Below are 20,872 nucleotides of genomic sequence, written 5' to 3' on the forward strand. Positions count from 1 at the left end.
AATCTGGCTCAAAATTTTTGACAGCATAATCCTGCCCATTGCACTGTACGGTAGTGAAGTATGGGGCCCGCTAAATCACCAAAGCTACACTAAATGGGAAAAACACACAATAGAAGCCCTACATGCAGAATTCTGCCGAAGCATCCTTCGCACCCAAAGAAAAACGCCAACAAATGCATGCAGAGCCGAACTAGGCAGATACCCACTGATAATAAACATCCAAAAACGAGCACTAAACTTCCTAAATCACCTCAAATCTAGCTCCCCACACACCCTTCATTTCAAAGCCTTTCAGACCCAAGAGCTAAACCCAGAAAAGAGTCCCCTGAGTCAGCTGCTACTGAAACTAAGTACTCAGCCGGACCCTGACCAGCCCCAGACCAACACAGCCGTCCAAACACCAATCCGAGTGAACCAAATCATTAAACAATGCAAAGAAACCTACCTGGAACATTGGAACAAAATAACCAAAAGCCAAAGCAGATTAGAATGTTACCGGGCCCTAAAAAGAGAATATAAACTGGCAGACTACCTCACGACCATCAGAGACACAAAACAGAGACAGACCCTCACCAGGTACAGACTAAGCGACCACCAACTGGAAATTGAAAAAGGCAGATACAAGAAATCCTGGCAGCCTAGAGAGAATAGAATATGCGATCAATGTCTGGCCGGCGAGGTTGAAACAGAAATGCATTTCCTCCTAAAATGCGAAAAATTCAACACATCAAGAAACATATTATTCAACAAGCTAAGCCAAACAACCCCAGATTTCAAGGAATTGGATGATCTGTCAAAATTGAGATTAGTCCTAGGAGAAGGAGACAGACCATACCTTGGGGCTAAATATGTAACAACATGTCACAACCTGAGGACTGTTTAAAAGTAAGACTGTTTAAAATTAATATTGAACGTACCAAATGAAGTAGAAAGACTGTTTAAAATTAATATTGTTTAAAAGTAATATTGTATATATCCAACAAATGTCAAATCGATTGACACCTACAGAATGTTGGAAAACTGTACCTTTTTGCTATGTAAGCTTTGGCAATATGGTTCTCTGTAAACTTTCATGCCAATAAAGCATTTGAACTGAACTGAACTGAACTGAACTGACTGGGAGTATGAGAGAGAGAGAGAGAGATTGGGAGTGTGAGATAGAGAGATTGGGAGTGTGAGAGAGAGAGAGATTGGGAGTGTGAGAGAGAGAGATTGGGAGTGTGAGAGAGAGATTGGGAGTGTGAGAGAGAGAGATTGGGAGTGTGAGAGAGAGGGAGATTGGGAGAGTGAGAGAGAGAGGTTGGGAGTGTGAGAGAGAGAGTCTGGGAGTTTGAGAGAGAGATTGGGAGTGTGAGAGAGAGAGATTGGGAGTGTGAGAGAGAGAGAGGCTGGGAGTGAGAGAGAGAGATTGGGAGTGTGTGAGAGAGAGAGAGAGACTGGGAGTGAGAGAGATATTGGGTGTGTGAGAGAGAGAGACTGGGAGTGAGAAAGAGAGAGAGAGAGATTGGGAGTGTGAGAGAGAGACTGGGAGTGAGAGAGAGAGAGAGAGAGAGAGAGAGAGAGAGATTGGGAGTGTGAGAGAGAGAGAGATTGGGAGTGTGAGAGAGAGAGAGATTGGGAGTGTGAGAGAGAGAGACTGGGAGTGTGAGAGAGAGAGAGAGATTGGGAGTGTGAGAGAGAGATTGGGTGTGTGAGAGAGAGAGAGATTGGGAGTGTGTGAGAGGGAGAGATTGGCAGGCTGAGAGAGAGAGAGGTTGGGAGTGTGAGAGAGAGAGATTGGGAGTGTGAGAGAGAGAGAGCTTGGTAGTGAGTGAGAGAGAGACTGTGAGTGTGAGAGAGAGAGACCAGGAGTGTGAGAGAGAGAGATTGGGAGTGTGAGAGAGAGAAATTGGGAGTGTGAGAGAGGGAGATTGGGAGTGTGAGAGAGAGAGATTGGGAGTGTGAGTGAGAGATTGGGAGTGTGAGAGGGAGAGATTGGGAGTGTGAGAGAGAGAGAGACTGGGACTGAGAGAGAGAGATTGGGAGTGTGTGTGAGAGAGAGAGAGAGTGACTGGGAGTGAGAGAGAGGGAGTTTGAGAGAGAGAGAGATTGGGAGTGAGAGAGATATTGGGTGTGTGAGAGAGAGAGACTGGGAGTGAGAGAGAGAGAGAGAGAGATTGGGAGTGTGAGAGAGAGAGAGAGAGAAACTATTACAGCATCAGGGAACTTCAGCATAGCAGTGAATGCACTAAAAGAAAAAGCCCGAAGAGCCCTATATGCAATAAAAAGACAATTCTACAACATCCAAATCCCAATCAAAATCTGGCTCAAAATATTTGACAGCATAATCCTGCCCATTGCACTGTACGGTAGTGAAGTATGGGGCCCGCTAAAACACCAAAGCTACACTAAATGGGAAAAACACACAATAGAAGCCCTACATGCAGAATTCTGCCGAATCATCCTTCGCACCCAAAGAAAAACGCCAACAAATGCATGTAGAGCCGAACTAGGCAGATACCCACTGATAATAAACATCCAAAAACGAGCACTAAACTTCCTAAATCACCTCAAATCTAGCTCCCCAGACACCCTTCATTTCAAAGCCTTTCAGACCCAAGAGCTAAACCCAGAAAAGAGTCCTGAGTCAGCTGCTACTGAAACTAAGTACTCAGCCAGACCCTGACCAGCCCCAGACCAACACAGCCGTCCAAACACCAATCCGAGTGAACCAAATCATTAAAAAATGCAAAGAAACCTACCTGGAACATTGGAACAAAATAACCGAAAGCCAAAGCAGATTAGAATGTTACCGGGCCCTAAAAAGAGAATATAAACTGGCAGACTACCTCACGACCATCAGGACACAAAACAGAGACAGACCCTCACCAGGTACTGACTAAGCGAACACCAACTGGAAATTGAAAAAGGCAGATACAAGAAATCCTGGCAGCCTAGAGAGAATAGAATATGCGATCAATGTCTGGCCGGCGAGGGTGAAACAGAAATGCATTTCCTCCTAAAATGCGAAAAATTCAACACATCAAGAAACATATTATTCAACAAGCTAAGCCAAACAATCCCAGATTTCAAGGAATTGGATGACCTGTCAAAATTGAGATTAGTCCGAGGAGAAGGAGACAGACCATACCTTGGGGCCAAATATGTAACAACATGTCACAACCTGAGGACTGTTTAAAATTAAGACTGTTTAAAATTAATATTGAACGTACCAAATGAAGTAAAAGACTGTTTAAAATTAATATTGTTTAAAAGTAATATTGTATGTACCCAACAAATGTCAAATCGATTGACACCTACAGAATGTTGGAAAACTGTACCTTTTTGCTATGTAAGCTTTGGCAATATGGTTCTCTGTAAACTTTCATGCCAATAAAGCATTTTGAATTGGAATTGGAATTGGAATTGAATATAAACTGGCAGACTACCTCACGACCATCAGAGACACAAAACAGAGACAGACCATCACCAGGTACAGACTAAGCGACCACCAACTGGAAATTGAAAAAGGCAGATACAAGAAATCCTGGCAGCCTAGAGAGAATAGAATATGCGATCAATGTCTGGCCGGCGAGGTTGAAACAGAAATGCATTTCCTCCTAAAATGCGAAAACTTCAACACATCAAGAAACATATTATTCAACAAGCTAAGCCAGACAACCCCAGATTTCAAGGAATTGGATGACCTGTCAAAATTGAAATTAGTCCGAGGAGAAGGAGACAGACCATACCTTGGGGCCAAATATGTAACAACATGTCACAACCTGAGGACTGTTTAAAATTAAGACTGTTTAAAATTTATATTGAACGTACCAAATGAAGTACAAAGACTGTTTAAAATTAATATTGTTTAAAAGTAATATTGTATGTACCCAACAAATGTCAAATCGATTGACACCTACAGAATGTTGGAAAACTGTACCTTTTTGCTATGTAAGCTTTGGCAATATGGTTCTCTGTAAACTTTCATGCCAATAAAGCATTTTGAATTGGAATTGATATTGGAATTGAATATAAACTGGCAGACTACCTCACGACCATCAGAGACACAAAACAGAGACAGACCCTCACCAGGTACAGACTAAGCGACCACCAACTGGAAATTGAAAAAGGCAGATACAAGAAATCCTGGCAGCCTGGAGAGAATAGAATATGCGATCAATGTCTGGCCGGCGAGGTTGAAACAGAAATGCATTTCCTCCTAAAATGCGAAAAATTCAACACATCAAGAAACATATTATTCAACAAGCTAAGCCAAACAATCCCAGATTTCAAGGAATTGGATGACCTGTCAAAATTGAGATTAGTCCGAGGAGAAGGAGACAGACCATACCTTGGGGCCAAATATGTAACAACATGTCACAACCTGAGGACTGTTTAAAATTAAGACTGTTTAAAATTAATATTGAACGTACCAAATGAAGTAAAAGACTGTTTAAAATTAATATTGTTTAAAAGTAATATTGTATGTACCCAACAAATGTCAAATCGATTGACACCTACAGAATGTTGGAAAACTGTACCTTTTTGCTATGTAAGCTTTGGCAATATGGTTCTCTGTAAACTTTCATGCCAATAAAGCATTTTGAATTGGAATTGGAATTGGAATTGAATATAAACTGGCAGACTACCTCACGACCATCAGAGACACAAAACAGAGACAGACCATCACCAGGTACAGACTAAGCGACCACCAACTGGAAATTGAAAAAGGCAGATACAAGAAATCCTGGCAGCCTAGAGAGAATAGAATATGCGATCAATGTCTGGCCGGCGAGGTTGAAACAGAAATGCATTTCCTCCTAAAATGCGAAAACTTCAACACATCAAGAAACATATTATTCAACAAGCTAAGCCAGACAACCCCAGATTTCAAGGAATTGGATGACCTGTCAAAATTGAAATTAGTCCGAGGAGAAGGAGACAGACCATACCTTGGGGCCAAATATGTAACAACATGTCACAACCTGAGGACTGTTTAAAATTAAGACTGTTTAAAATTTATATTGAACGTACCAAATGAAGTACAAAGACTGTTTAAAATTAATATTGTTTAAAAGTAATATTGTATGTACCCAACAAATGTCAAATCGATTGACACCTACAGAATGTTGGAAAACTGTACCTTTTTGCTATGTAAGCTTTGGCAATATGGTTCTCTGTAAACTTTCATGCCAATAAAGCATTTTGAATTGGAATTGATATTGGAATTGAATATAAACTGGCAGACTACCTCACGACCATCAGAGACACAAAACAGAGACAGACCCTCACCAGGTACAGACTAAGCGACCACCAACTGGAAATTGAAAAAGGCAGATACAAGAAATCCTGGCAGCCTGGAGAGAATAGAATATGCGATCAATGTCTGGCCGGCGAGGTTGAAACAGAAATGCATTTCCTCCTAAAATGCGAAAACTTCAACACATCAAGAAACATATTATTCAACAAGCTAAGCCAAACAACCCCAGATTTCAAGGAATTGGATGACCTGTCAAAATTGAGATTAGTCCGAGGAGAAGGAGACAGACCATACCTTGGGGCCAAATATGTAACGACATGTCACAACCTGAGGACTGTTTAAAATTAAGACTGTTTAAAATTAATATTGAACGTACCAAATGAAGTCCAAAGACTGTTTAAAATTAATATTGTTTAAAAGTAATATTGTATGTACCCAACAAATGTCAAATCGATTGACACCTACAGAATGTTGGAAAACTGTACCTTTTTGCTATGTAAGCTTTGGCAATATGGTTCTCTATAAACTTTCATGCCAATAAAGCATTTGAATTGAATTGGAATTGGAATTGGACAGAGATTGGGAGTGTGAGAGAGAGAGAGATTGGGAGTGTGATATACCTATCAATTCGTTCAATAAAAAGCGATGAGTTAGGAACGTAACTAAAGGTTTTTATTGACTAAATAACAGAGCCCACCCTCGTGGGTGATCGGGTCCAACAAGGAGGAATACCAGCCAGTCGACTACCTTTATACCTGGGCAGGTAGGTGGAGCCTTGGGCTAAGTCGGAGGTGGTCAGCCCAGGTATAACAGCGCGACAAGAGGCGACCTCGTATAGTGATACAACAGTGAGAACAGTGAGAACAATACAACAGTGATAACTATAGTGTAACGATAGTGAACGATAAAAGTGGTTTACCACATTCACCCCTTGTTTAGATTTGAGTCCGGCGGGGTGAAGTGTACTACCAGTTCTGGTATGTCAGTCTGTCCGGAGGCCTCGTAAGCCTCTCCGATCGTCGCAGCGGCCGTGCTGCATTATCCGGTGTTAGTGCTGGTGTCTGCGTGGTCGGCGAAGGCTCGTTGGGTTCCGGCATGCCATCTACTTGGGCTGGAATTGGGGGGGTGGTGGGCGGGGTAATGGTGGTGTCTCCGGAGTGCCCGAGGGTGCGAGGTCTCGTAAGGAGACAGTGTCCTCCCGCCCGTCTGGGTAAGCCACGTAGGCGTACTGGGGGTTGGCGTGCAGGAGGTTCACCCTCTCAACCAGGGGGTTCATTTTATGGGCCCTCACGTGCTTTCGCAGCAAGACGGGCCCCGGAGAGGTCAGGCAGGTTGGTAGAGTGGTTCCCGTAGTCGACTTCCTGGGGAAAACAAACATTCGTTCATGGGGGGTGGCGTTAACGGCAGTGCAAAGTAGTGACCGGATGGAGTGCAGCGCTGTCGGGAGGACTTCCTGCCAGCGGGAGGTTGGGAGGCCCTTAGACTTTAAGGCTAAGAGGACGGCCTTCCATACCGTCGCGTTCTCTCTTTCCACCTGGCCGTTCCCTCGGGGGTTGTAGCTGGTGGTCCTACTTGCTGCAATACCTCTCGCTAATAGGAACTGACGGAGTTCCTCGCTCATGAAGGAGGAGCCCCGGTCACTATGTATATAGTTCGGGAACCCGAACAAGGCGAAGAGGTCGTTCAGGCACTTGATGACCGTGGTACTGGTCATGTCTGGGCAGGGGAAGGCAAAAGGGAAACGGGAGTACTCATCAACGATGTTGAGGAAGTACACATTGCGGTCAGATGACGGTAGAGGCCCCTTAAAGTCGATGCTCAGGCGCTCGAAGGGGCGGGTGGCCTTGATCAGGCTTGCTCTGTCCGGCCTATAGAAGTGCGGTTTGCACTCGGCGCAGGTCTGGCAGTTCCTGGTCATGGTTCTGACCTCCTCGATGGAGTAGGTCAGGTTGCGGGCCTTAATGAAATGGTAAAGTCTGGTGACCCCGGGGTGGCAGAGGTCGTTGTGGAGGGTCTGAAGTCTATCAATATGCGCGCTGGCGCATGTAATTCGTGAAAGAGCATCAGGGGGTTCGTTCAGCTTTCCTGGCCGGTACAAGATATCATAATCGTAGGTGGATAGCTCGATTCTCCACCTCAAGATCTTGCCATTCTTGATTTTGCCCCTCAGCTTGTTATTAAACATGAAAGCAACCGAACGTTGGTCGGTGAGGAGGGTAAATCGTTTGCCTGCCAGGTAATGCCTCCAGCGCCGTACCACCTCCACAATTGCCTGGGTTTCCTTCTCGACCGACGAGTGTCGGATCTCGGGGCCCTGTAGGGTCCTTGAGAAGAAGGCCACCGGCCTCCCCTCCTGGTTAAGGGTAGCGGCTAGGGCGAAGTCGGATGCATCACTCTCCACTTGGAAGGGGATGGACTCATCCACTGCATGCATTGTGGCCTTGGCTATGTCTCCCTTGATGAGGGAGAAGGCCGCGCACGCTTCCTCCGTGAGGGGGAAGGATGTGGACTTCATGAGGGGTCTGGCTTTGTCCACATAATTGGGCACCCATTGGGCATAGTAGGCGAAGAGCTCCAGGGTTCTCTTAAGTGCCTTAGGGCAGTGGGGGAGGGGTAGCTCCATGAGGGGGCGCATTCTTTCGGGGTCGGGGCCGATGAGTCCGTTCTCTACTACACAGCCAAGGATGGCAAGGCGCGAGGTGTTAAACACACATTTCTCCTTATTGTAGGTGAGGTTCAGCCATTGGGCCGTACGGAGGAATTTCTCCAGATTCACGTCATGGTCCTGCCGGTCGCGGCCGCAGATGGTGATGTTATCTAGATAGGGGAATGTGGCCTGCAGTCCGTTCTGGTCAACCATCCGGTCCATCTCCCTTTGGAAGACCGAGACCCCGTTGGTAACACCGAAGGGGACCCTAAGGAAGTGGTATAGGCGCACATTCGCCTCGAAGGCGGTGTACTGGCGGTCCTCGGGGTGGATAGGGAGTTGGTGGTAGGCCGACTTAAGGTCGATGGTCGAGAATACGCGGTATTGTGCAACCTAATTGACCATGTCAGATATGCGGGGAAGGGGGTATGCGTCCAGCTGGGTGTATCTGTTTATGGTCTGGCTGTAGTCGATGACCAGGTGATTTTTATCACCGGTCTTAACGACCACGACCTGGGCACGCCAGGGGCTGTTGCTCCCCTCGATAATGCCCTCTTTCAGGAGGCGCCGCACCTCAGAGCTAATGAAGGCTCTGTCCCCAGCGCTGTACCGCCTGCTCTTGGTAGCGACGGGTTTGCAGTCGGGGGTGAGGTTAGCGAACAGGGAAGGTGGCGGCACCTTGAGGGTGGATAGGCTGCAGGTGTTACGCGGTGGGCGGTTTAACATTCGCTGGTTGTCGACTGTGAGTGGGGGGAGGGGTCCACCGTATGCTAGGGTTACACTTTGGAGGTGGGATTGGAAGTCCAGCCCTAGTAGGACGGCAGCGCAGAGCTGGGGGAGGACGAGGAGTTTAAAATTTTTATACTCCGTACCCTTAACCGACAAGGTCACAACACAGTAGCCGCTAATGTCCGTGGCGTGGGACCTCGATGCCATCGAGATTCGGTTGCGCATTGGCAGGACAGGGAGGGAGTAGTGGCTCACCGTGTCTGGGTGGATGAAGCTCTCCGTGCTTCCGCTGTCGAACAGGCAGGTCGTGGCGTGGCCATTTACTTTGATGTCCATCATCGACTTGGACAGGTGGTGTGGGCGGGCTTGATCCAGAGTGACGGAGGCTAGTGTGTAGGTAAGCGAGTCGTTGTCGTCTGCGGGCGAGGCAGTCGTCGGGTCCGGAGGCCCGGTGGCAGTCGGGCGTGGTGGGTAAAATGGCGTCTCCCACGAGGTAGGACAAAATGGCGGAGAAGATGGCTGCTCCCATAACTCACATGAGGCACTATTGGGGTCGGTTGCCTTGATCAAAGATGGCCACCCCCATGACTCACGTGTGGGGATGCTGGCCTCAGTTGCCTTGAAAGAAGATGGCCACCCCCACAGTTCGCATGAGGCAATGCTGGCCTCTGAAGATCCGCTCCTGCAGGCCTTAGAGAAGTGGCCTTTCTTCCTGCAGGTTGAGCAGGTAGAGTTCCTGGCTGGGCAGCGCGACCTCGGGTGCTTCTCCTGGCCGCAAAAGAAGCAGCCGGCGGCCCGATCGCGGGTGCCCGATGTCGGAGCCGGTACCGGGGGTGGCGGTCCCGGTCGGGTCCGGGACGCCGATGCTGAGGTAGGTCCCGGGGGCGGCGCTGCGAAGGGTATTGCGGTAGGGGTCGGGCACGAGTCCCAGGGTTGCGAGCAGTACCTGGAAAACGCCTCCTGGTCCTGATGGGCCACCTCTAGGGAGAGAGCGAGGGCTTCAGCTTTGTCCAGGTCGAGGTCTTTAGCTTCAAGCAGTCTTTGCCGTGAGTGGTCGGACCGTAGGCCTTTCACAAAGGCATCGCGGATATTATCTTCCGTATTTTCAACAGCCGTCACCGCTTCAAAGTCACAGTTCCTGCCGAGTGCTCTTAGCGCCCGTAAAAATTCAGCTACAGACTCTCCTGGCTGTTGCGGGCGGGATCTTAGGAGGTGCCTGGTGTACATGTAATTTACCGGGCTCCGGTACTGCTGTTTCAGTAGGTTGATAGCGGCCTCGCATGTAGTCGTGTCCTGGATGAGTGCGTATACTCTCGGGCTCACTTGGGCATTCAGAACTCTTAGTTTGGATCTCTGAGGGACGCCGGATTCTTCCAGGTAGGATTTGAAGCAGCCGGGGACGTGAGTAAGACCTACAGTGTTTGAAGTTGAGGGCTGAGTTTGCTGCCTGTGGGTTTAGATCCAGGTACGGTGGTTTGAGGGCTTGCAGCCAAGCCGGCTGGTGTGGCTGGTGTAGCCCGGTGTCTGAAAGCTGCTGTGGCTGTGCTTCTGGGAGGGCTTCTGGCTGGCCAGTAGTGGACACCTTTAAAATTTAGTCAATAAAATTGATATACCTATCAATTCGTCCAATAAAAAGCGACGAGTTAGGAACGTAACTAAAGGTTTTTATTGACTAAATAACAGAGCACACCCTCGTGGGTGATCGGGTCCAACAAGGAGGAATACCAGCCAGTCGACTACATTTATACCTGGGCAGGTAGGTGGAGCCATGGGCGGAGTCGGAGGTGGTCAGCCCAGGCATAACAGCGCGACAAGAGGTGACCTCGTATAGTGATACAACAGTGAGAACAGTGATAACAATACAACAGTGATAACTATAGTGTAACGATAGTGAACGATAAAAGTGGATTACCACAGAGTGTGAGAGAGAGAGATTTGGAGTGGGAGAGAGAGAGACTGGGAGTGAGAGAGAGAGAAAGAGATTGGGAGTGCGAGAGAGAGAGAGATTGGGAGTGTGAGAGAGAGAGATTGGGAGTGTGACAGAGAGGTTGGGAGTGTGAAAGAGAGAGATTGGGAGTGTGAGAGAGAGAGAGATTGGGAGTGTGAGAGAGAGAGATTGGGAGTGTGAGAGAGAGAGAGACTGGGACTGAGAGAGAGAGATTGTGAGTGTGTGAGAGAGAGAGAGAGTGACTGGGAGTGTGAGAGAGGGAGTGTGAGAGAGAGAGAGATTGGGAGTGAGAGAGAGAGAGAGAGAAAGATTGGGAGTGTGAGAGAGAGAGAGAGATTGGGAGTGAGAGAGAGAGAGAGATTGGGAGTGTGAGAGAGAGAGATTGGGAGTGTGAGAGAGAGAGACTATGAGTGTGAGAGAGAGATTGGGAGTTTGAGAGAGAGAGATTGGGAGTGTGAGAGAGAGAGAGACTGGGAGTGTGAGAGAGATTGGTTGTGTGAGAGAGAGAGACTGGGAGTGAGAGAGAGAGATTGGGAGTGTGAGAGAGAGACTGGGAGTGAGAGAGAGAGAGAGAGAGAGAGAGAGAGAGAGATTGGGAGTGTGAGAGAGAGAGAGATTCGGAGTGTGAGAGAGAGAGAGGTTGGGAGTGTGAGAGAGAGAGACTGGGAGTGTGAGAGAGAGAGAGAGATTGGGAGTGTGAGAGAGAGATTGGGAGTGTGAGAGAGAGAGAGAGATTGGGAGTGTGTGAGAGGGAGAGATTGGGAGGCTGAGAGAGAGAGAGGTTGGGAGTGTGAGAGAGAGAGATTGGGAGTGTGAGAGAGAGAGATTGGGAGTGAGTGAGAGAGAGACTGTGAGTGTGAGAGAGAGAGACCAGGAGTGTGAGAGAGAGAGATTGGGAGTGTGAGAGAGAGAAATTGGGAGTGTGAGAGAGAGAGATTGGGAGTGTGAGTGAGAGATTGGGAGTGTGAGAGGGAGAGATTGGGAGTGTGAGAGAGAGAGATACTTTGACTGAGAGAGAGAGATTGGGAGTGTGTGAGAGAGAGAGAGAGTGACTGGGAGTGAGACAGAGTGACTGTGAGAGAGAGAGAGATTGGGAGTGAGAGAGAGATTGGATGTGTGAGAGAGAGAGACTGGGAGTGAGAGAGAGAGAGAGAGAGATTGGGAGTGTGAGAGAGAGAGAGATTGGGAGTGTGAGAGAGAGAGAGATTGGGAATGTGAGAGAGAGAGACTGGGTGTGTGAGAGAGAGAAAGAGATTGGGAGTGTGAGAGAGAGTTTGGGAGTGTGAGAGAGAGAGAGATTGGGAGTGAGAGAGAGAGAGATTGGGAGTGTGAGAGAGAGAGATTGGGAGTGTGAGAGAGAGAGAGATTGGGAGCGTAAGAGAGAGAGAGATTGGGAGTGTGTGAGAGAGAGAGATTGGGAGGGCGAGAGAGAGAGATTGGGAGTGTGAGAGAGAGAGTTTGGGAGTGTGAGAGAGAGAGAGATTGGGAGTGTGAGAGAGAGAGATTGGGAGTGAGTGAGAGAGAGACTGTGAGTGTGAGAGAGAGAGACCAGGAGTGTGAGAGAGAGAGATTGGGAGTGTGAGAGAGAGAAATTGGGAGTGTGAGAGAGAGAGATTGGAAGTGTGAGAGAGAGAGACAGACTGGGATTGAGAGAGAGAGAATGGGAGTGTGTGAGAGAGAGAGTGAGAGAGAGTCCTTGTGTTCCAGCAAAGATCCAAACATCAGGGACCCAAAATAAATTTCACACTAGGAACAACCAAAATTGAACAAACCACTAACTACACATACTTGGGCTTAAAAATTAGTTCTGTGGGAAATTTCAAACTGGCTGTGAATGAACTGAAAGAGAAAGCAAGAAGGGATTTCTATGCCATTAAAAAATCATTCCAAATAGAAATCCCAATTAGCATTTGGCTAAAATTTTTCAAATCATTAATTGAACCAATTGCACTCTATGGCAGTGAGGTGTGGGGACCGCTAACACAATAAGAATTTGCAAAATGGGACAAACATCCAATTGAGATCCTACATGCAGAATTCTGTAAAAGTATCCTCCGGACTCAAAGGAAAACCGTAAACAATGCATGCAGGGCAGAACTTGGCCAATATCCATTAATAATCACTATCCAAAAAAGAGCCACCACATTTTGGAAACACCTAGAAATGAGCAACCACCAATGCTATCATTACGAAGCCCTGAAATGCCAAGAGAGGACCATAAAGAAGAATACCCTCAGTCAACTAGTCCTGGGACTCAGTGAAGTAACTACTAACGCTGCTGAAAATAACCAGCCCAGGACAGTGACAGCGTAACACAAAGAATTTGACCCAACACAATCGTCGCTAAGCAAAAGGAAAAATATCTGTCATATTGGGCAGAAACAACAAAAACCCAAAGCAAACTCAATTGCTACTTGGCCCTAAACAGACAATACAACATGACTGATTACCTGACCATGGTAAAGGATAGCAAACTGAGAAAAACTTTGACAATGTACAGACTTAGTGAACATAACCTGGTGATCGAAAAAGGTCGACAGAGGCAGACCCAGCTACCAAGAGAGGACAGGATATGCTCTCACTGCAGTCAGGGAGTGGTGGAGACAGAGATGCACTTCCTCACAGCTTGTAGAAAATATCAGTGCATAAGGGAGAATTTCTACCCAAAATTCACAAAAATATGCCTGGAATTCAGAAATTTGAATGACGACCAAAAACTCCCATACCTACTAGGGGAAGAGACAAATTGCGTAACACTAGCGGCACACTATGTTACAGCTTGCCATAAACAGAAGGACAACCACTAAATATAAGAAAAGTGTATATATATAAATTATATGAAAGTATATTTATACACTCAGGGATACATCTGTTTATACACTGTATGGATAGATCTGTATTTTTGTGAACAAACATGAATGTTTTCCGATGCTTTGGCAACAAAAGATGTAACTTGTCATGCCAATAAAGCGATTTGAATTGAATTGAATTGAATTGAATTGAGAGAGAGAGAGACTGGGAGTGTGAGAGAGAGAGAGATTGCGCTGTACGGTAGTGAAGTATGGGGCCCGCTCAATCACCATAGCTACACTAAATGGGAAAAACACACAATAGAAGTGCTACATGCAGAATTTTGCCGAAGCATCCTTCGCACCCAAAGGAAAACACCAACAAATGCATGCAGAGCCGAACTAGGCAGATACCCACTGATAATAAACATTCAAAAACGAGCACTAAACTTCCTAAATCACCTCAAATCTAGCTCCCCAGACACCCTTCATTTTAAAGCCTTCCAGACCCAAGAGCTAAACCCAGAAAAGAGTCCCCTGAGTCAGCTGCTACTGAAACTATGTACTCCTACTCAGCTGGACCCTGACCAGTCCCAGGCCAACACTGCCGTCCAAACACCAATCCGAGTGAACCAAATCATTAAACAAAGCAGGCAGGTAGTGCAGGGAACCCCTGCGGACATCCCCCTTTCAAACAAGTATACCGCTTTGGATACTGTTGAGGGGGATGACTCACCAGGGGAAGGCAGCAGCAGCCAACTTCCTGGCACTGGCGGTGCTCCTGCTGCCCAGGAAGGGGGGAAAAAGAGTGGGAGAGCAATAGTGGTAGGGGATTCTATAGTAAGGGGAACAGATAGGCGTTTCTGTGGCCGTAGACGTGAATCCAGGATGGTTTGTTGCCTCCCTGGTGCCAGGGTCAAGGATGTCACTGAGCGGCTGCAGGGCATTCTGGAGGGGGAGGGTGAACAGCCAGTGGTCGTGGTCCACATTGGTACCAACGACATAGGTAAAAAGAGGGATGAGGTCCTGCAGCAAGAATTTAGGGAGCTAGGTGAAGGATTAAAGAGCAGGACCTCAAGGGTTGTAATCTCTGGATTACTCCCAGTGCCACGTGCTAGTAAGTATAGAAATAGGAAGATAGAACAGATGAATGCGTGGCTAAAGGGATGGTGCAGGGGGGAGGGCTTTAGTTTCCTGGATCACTGGGTCTGCTTCTGGGAAAGGTGGGACTTGTACAAGTCGGACGGTTTACACCTGAACCAGAGGGGAACCAATATCCTTGCGGGGAGGTTTGCTAGCACTGCTGGGGGGGGTTTAAACTAACTTGGCAGGGGGATGGGGTACAGAGTGGAGCTATAGTAGGGGGTGATTTACAGCCAAATACAGAGGGAAAAACAAGTCAGCTGGGAAGGCAAAGCAAATATGTGAAGGCAAAAGAGAATATGGCAGGGCTGGAAGGCATTTATTTTAATGCAAGGAGTCTTGCAAATAAGGTGGATGAACTGAAGTTGTTGTTGAACACATGGGAGTACGATATTGTTGCTATCACGGAGACATGGTTGAGGGAGGGTCAGGACTGGCAGCTCAATATTCCGGGGTATAGAATCTTCAGGCGAGACAGAGGGGGGTGTAAAAGGGGAGGGGGTGTTGCAATACTAATTAAGGAGTCAATTACTGCTGTAAGGAGGGATGATATATTAGCGGGTTCCTCTAATGAGGCCATATGGGTAGAACTTAAAAACAAAAAGGGGGCAAGCACTTTGCTGGGAGTGTACTATAGGCCCCCAAACAGTCAGGGGGAGATAGAGGAACAGATATGTAGGCAAATCTCAGAAAAGTGCGAAAATAATAGGGTAATAATAGTGGGGGATTTCAACTTCCCCAATATAAATTGGGATAGTCAGAGTGTGAAAGGCTTAGAGGGTGCAGAATTCTTAAAGTGCATCCAGGAGAGCTTTTTGAGCCAACATGTAGAAAGTCCTACAAGAGAGGGGGCGGTACTGGACCTAATTCTGGGGAATGTAGCCGGGCAAGTGGTGGAAGTGTCAGTAGGAGAGCATTTTGGCGACAGTGACCACAATTCGGTGAGATTTAAGGTGGTCATGGAAAAAGACAAAGACGGCCCGGAAATAAGGGTTCTAAATTGGGGGAAGGCCGATTTTAATATGATAAGGCAGGATCTGGCCAAATTGGACTGGGAGCAGCTACTTATAGGAAAATCCGCATCAAAACAGTGGGAGACTTTCAGAAGGGAAATAGAGAGAGTACAACGCCAACATGTTCCTGTAAAGGTCAAGGGTGGGACCAACAAGCAAAGGGAACCTTGGATGACAAGGGATATACAAAAATGCATTAGAAATAAAAGGGGGGCTTTTGGCAGTTACAAAAGACTAAAGACGGAAGAAGCCCTAGAGGAGTATAAAAAATGCAGGGGCATACTTAAAAAAGAAATTAGGAGGGCGAGGAGGGGCCATGAAATAACACTGGCGAGCAAAATAAAGGAAAATCCTAAGATGTTTTATAAGTATATTAAGGGCAAGAGGATAACCAGGGAAAGGGTAGGGCCCATTAGGGACCAAAGTGGCAATCTCTGTGTAGAGCCAGATGATGTAGGCGGGGTTTTAAATGAATTTTTTGCATCTGTGTTCACTATGGAGAAAGACGATGCAGACATAGAAATCGGGCAAGGGGGCTGTGACATACTTGAACATATTAGCATCGAGAGGGAGGAGGTGCTAGCGGTTTTAGCAGGCCAAAAAGTGGATAAATCCCCAGGCCCAGACGAGATGTATCCCAGGCTGCTGTGGGAGGCAAAGGAGGAGATTGCAGGGGCTCTGACACAAATTTTCAGAACCTCTCTGGCCACAGGGGATGTACCAGAGGACTGGAGAACAGCTAACGTAGTACCATTATTCAAGAAGGGTAGCAGGGATAAACCAGGGAATTACAGGCCAGTGAGCCTAACATCTGTGGTAGGGAAATTATTGGAAAAAATTCTGAGGGACAAAATTAGTCTCCACTTGGAGAGGCAAGGATTAATCGGGGATAGTCAGCATGGCTTTGTCAAGGGTAAATCATGTCTGACAAATCTGATTGAATTTTTCGAGGGGGTGACTAGGGGGGTGGATGAGGGAAATGCTGTGGATGTGGTTTACATGGACTTCAGTAAAGCTTTTGACAAAGTCCCGCATAGGAGACTGGTCAAGAAGGTAAGAGCCCATGGGATCCAGGGTGCCTTGGCGCGTTGGATCCTAAACTGGCTGAGTGGCAGGAGGCAGAGGGTGATGGTCGAAGGTTGCTTTTGTGACTGGAAGCCTGTGTCCAGTGGGGTACCTCAGGGATCGGTGCTGGGTCCCTTGTTGTTTGTGATCTACATAAATGATTTGGATGAGAATGTAAAAGGTATGATCAGTAAGTTCGCAGATGACACGAAAATTGGTGGGGTGGTAAATTGTGAGGAGGAAAGCCTCAGGCTACAGGACGATATAAACGGGTTGGTCAGATGGGCGGAAAAGTGGCAAATGGAATTTAACCCTGAAAAGTGCGAGGTGATGCATTTTGGATGGACAAATAAGGCAAGGGAATACACAATGAGTGGTAGGACCCTAGGAAGTACAGAGGGTCAGAGGGACCTTGGTGTACATGTACATAGATCCCTGAAGGCAGCGGAACAGGTAGATAAGGTGGTTAAAAAGGCATATGGGATACTTGCCTTCATTAGCCGAGGCATAGAATATAAGAGCAGGGAGGTTATGATGGAACTGTACAAAACGCTGGTGAGGCCACAGCTGGAGTACTGTGTGCAGTTCTGGTCGCCTCACTATAGGAAGGATGTGATTGCTTTGGAGAGGGTGCAGAGAAGATTCACCAGGATGTTACCTGGGATGGAGCGCCTCAGCTATGAAGAGAGGCTGGACAGGCTGGGGTTGTTTTCCTTGGAGCAAAGAAGGCTGAGGGGGGACCTGATTGAGGTGTACAAAATGATGAGGGGCATAGATAGGGTAGACAAAGAGGAACTTTTCCCCTTAGTAGGGGGGTCAATAACAAGGGGGCATAGATTCAGGGTAAGGGGCAGGAGATTTAGAGGGGATTTGAGGAGGAACTTTTTCACCCAGAGGGTGGTTGGAATGTGGAACTCAATGCCTGAAAGGGTGGTAGAGGCAGGAACCCTCACAACATTCAAGAAGCATTTGGATGAGCACTTGAAATGCCATTGCATACAAGGCTATGGACCAAATGCTGGAAAATGGGATTAGACTGGACAGGGATGGATGGGCGGCGCAGACACGATGGGCCGAAGGGCCTCTTTCTGTGCTGTAAAACTCTATGACTCTATGACTCTAAAGCAAAGAAACCTACCTGGAACATTGGAACAAAATAACCAAAAGCCAAAGCAGATTAGAATATTACCGGGCCCTAAAAAGAGAATATAAACTGGCAGACTATCTCTCGACCATCAGAGACACAAAACAGAGACAGACCCTCACCAGGTACAGACTAAGCGACCACCAACTGGCAATTGAAAAAGGAAGATACAAGAAATCCTGGCAGCCTAGAGAGAATAGAATATGTGATCAATGTCTGGCCGGCGAGGTTGAGACAGAGATGCATTTCCTCCTAAAATGCGAAAAATTCAACACATCAAGAAACATATTATTTGAAAAGCTCAGCCAAACAACCCCAGATTTCAAGGAATTGGATGACCTGTCAAAATTAAGATTAGTCCTGGGAGAAGGAAACAGACCATACCTTGGTGCCAAATATGTAACAACATGTCACAACCTGAGGACTGTTTAAAATTAATGCTGAATGTACCCACTGATGTACAAAGACTGTTTAAATTAATATTGTTTAAAGTAATATTGTATGTACCCAACGAAGGTCAGAATTGTTTGACACCTACAGAATGTTGGAAAACTGTACTTTTTGTTATGTAAGCTTTGGCAATATGGTTCCCTGTAAACTTTCATGCCAATAAAGCATTTGAATTGAATTGAATTGAATTGAATTGATTGGGAGTGAGAGAGAGATTGGGTGTGTGAGAGAGAGAGAGACAGGGAGTGAGAGAGAGAGATTGGGAGTGTGTGAGAGAGAGAGACTGGGAGTGAGAGAGAGATAGAGAGATTGGGAGTGTGAGAGAGAGAGAGAGATTAGGAGTGTGAGAGAGAGAGAGATTGGGATTGAGAGAGAGACTGGGAGTGAGAGAGAGAGATAGATTGGGACTGTGAGAGAGAGAGAGATTGGGAGTGTGAGAGAGAGAGTTTGGGAGTGAGAGAGAGAGAGAGATTGGGAGCAAGGGAGGGGGGAAGAGGGGGGAAGAGAGAGAGCCAGCTAGAGAGAAACAGCGAGAGAGAGACGAGAGAGAAAGGTGTGTAATTCTGTGCAGTGATAGAGAGAGACTCGGAGCGAGAGAGAAAGGTGTGTAACTCTGTGCTGAGGTAGAGAGAGATTGTAGCGAGAGAGAACGGTGTGTAGAGCCCGAGCAGCAACCGGAGCACGGAGCCTGAAGCTGGAGAAAGGCCCGAGGAACCGGGCCGAGCGAGGCACCGGAGAGAAGGAGAGCGAGCAGCAACAGGATTAGACCCAGACCGGGAGGAGCGGCCCGAGCCAGTCAAAGAGGCGAGTGGAGAGGTAGGGGTGCCGGATCGGGTCGGGACTGTCGGGCCTGGAGAGCGAGCAAGCCCGGGGCCTGAAACCCGAGAAACTCCGGGGTCGGAGAAACTCGGACAAACACCGGGCCGGGCGGGGACTGCACAGCCGAGCCGAGGGGCTGGGACCAGGGCAGAAGCCCAGAGAGAGAGCAAGCCCGGGGCCTGAAACCCGAGAAACTCCGGGGTCGGAGAAACTCGGACAAACACCGGGCCGGGCCGGGACTGCACAGCCGAGCCGAGGGGCTGGGACCAGAGCAGAAACAGCCTGAGACCGGCGCGAGGAGAGAGAGGAAAACTTCGGGTCCAGAGGAAAAAAGCTTTACCAAGATCTACCTAAATTTAATTAACCTAGAAAAAGAACAACAAACCCGCGAGAAAAAAGGAATAGAAACCCGAGAGAAACGATAAACAACCCGAACCAGGAACCTGTGAGAGCGAGAGAGAGAAACTTTTAAGAGCAGCTATATCAAAGATGAACCCCTGAAAAACTCTCAATTTTGGACCTAAAAGTGGGATAAGGTGGAACACGACACAAAAAAGAGAAAAAAAGTTATCTACCTGAGACAAAACAAACGACTACAATGAGCAGGGAAATGAAATATCCTGAGCAATGCACAAAAAATAAAGCAAAGGAAAAACACAAGGACATAACACTAAAAAGTAACCCAGAGATCCTCTACGTTGACTATACCACACACAAAGGGATTAAGACGAAGAACAACCTCATATTCTACACCGACTCCGTTCCCTCATGGAAGGAGACTTTACAAAAATACTACGCATACATCTCCAGCGAAGGTATTGGCAGTGGAGGCAGACTGAAAATATGTAAAGATGGAAATCTAGATAAAGATGACCATCTGCTAACCATAAGCTACTACAACAAAAAAGGAAAGATCATGATACAGGGGAATGTAGAAAATCTGGACTCCTTCGAAAAGGAATTCCCCCAGTTGAAAACTAAGGCAGACACAAATAGGACCAATGGACAGGAGGCAAAAGAGAGTCGAACAGAGGATGATGAGAGCCAAGCGGAGGAAGAAGAAGAGAGTCCAGCAGAGACACACACCTCCCTGACCACCTCCACCCCTCCCACACCTCTCAACGCAAACAAACTGCTGAAAGAGAGTCTGTCCAAACTAGAACTCGAATTCAACGAATACAGAGAAACACAGACCAAGAACTGGACGGAGGAACTCAAACAGCTGAAAACGGAAAACGAGTCCACCATCCACAAGCTGAGAAAGACCGTAGAGGAGCAAAGAAATAAGATCAAAGAACTCCATACCCAGCTAAACAAAACGATGGAGGCCGTAGAAAGGCTCAGCAGGCAACACAAACCTCTTAAGGTCCAAAAAACAACACACACAAGGACACAGAACCCGTCGGATGCCACCCCACACGAGGACACACCGAAAGCCACAAACCCCGCTCCTGCCACACAGCTTATCCCAGAAACCCAGCCAACAACCAGCCCTCAGTCGAGTCCTGCCCAGACTACCGCTACCCAGTCCTCACACACAGGGACACAGAACCCGTTAAATGCCCCCCCACACGAGGACGCACCGAAAGCCTCAAACCCTGCTCCTGCCACACAACATATCCCAGAAACCCAGCCAACAACCAGCCATCAGTCGAGTCCTGCCCAGACTACTGCTACACAGTCTGAAAAACCAGACCCTCAGGCGGTCCTGCTGACCGACTCCAACGGAAAGTTTCTGGACCCCCAGAGGCTGTTCCCAGGTCATCAAGTCCTGAAAAAATGGTGCAGCAACACAGACCATGCAATGAAGATCCTGAACAAAGAATCCCTTGGAAGCCCCAAATGGCTTGTGATCCACACAGGCACAAACGACCTACGCACCC

The sequence above is a fragment of the Somniosus microcephalus genome, chromosome 8 (genome assembly GCF_052327205.1).
Source record: "Somniosus microcephalus isolate GS21.2 chromosome 8, FLI_Smic_1.0, whole genome shotgun sequence".
In the NCBI taxonomy this organism is placed as follows: Eukaryota; Metazoa; Chordata; class Chondrichthyes; order Squaliformes; family Somniosidae; genus Somniosus; species Somniosus microcephalus.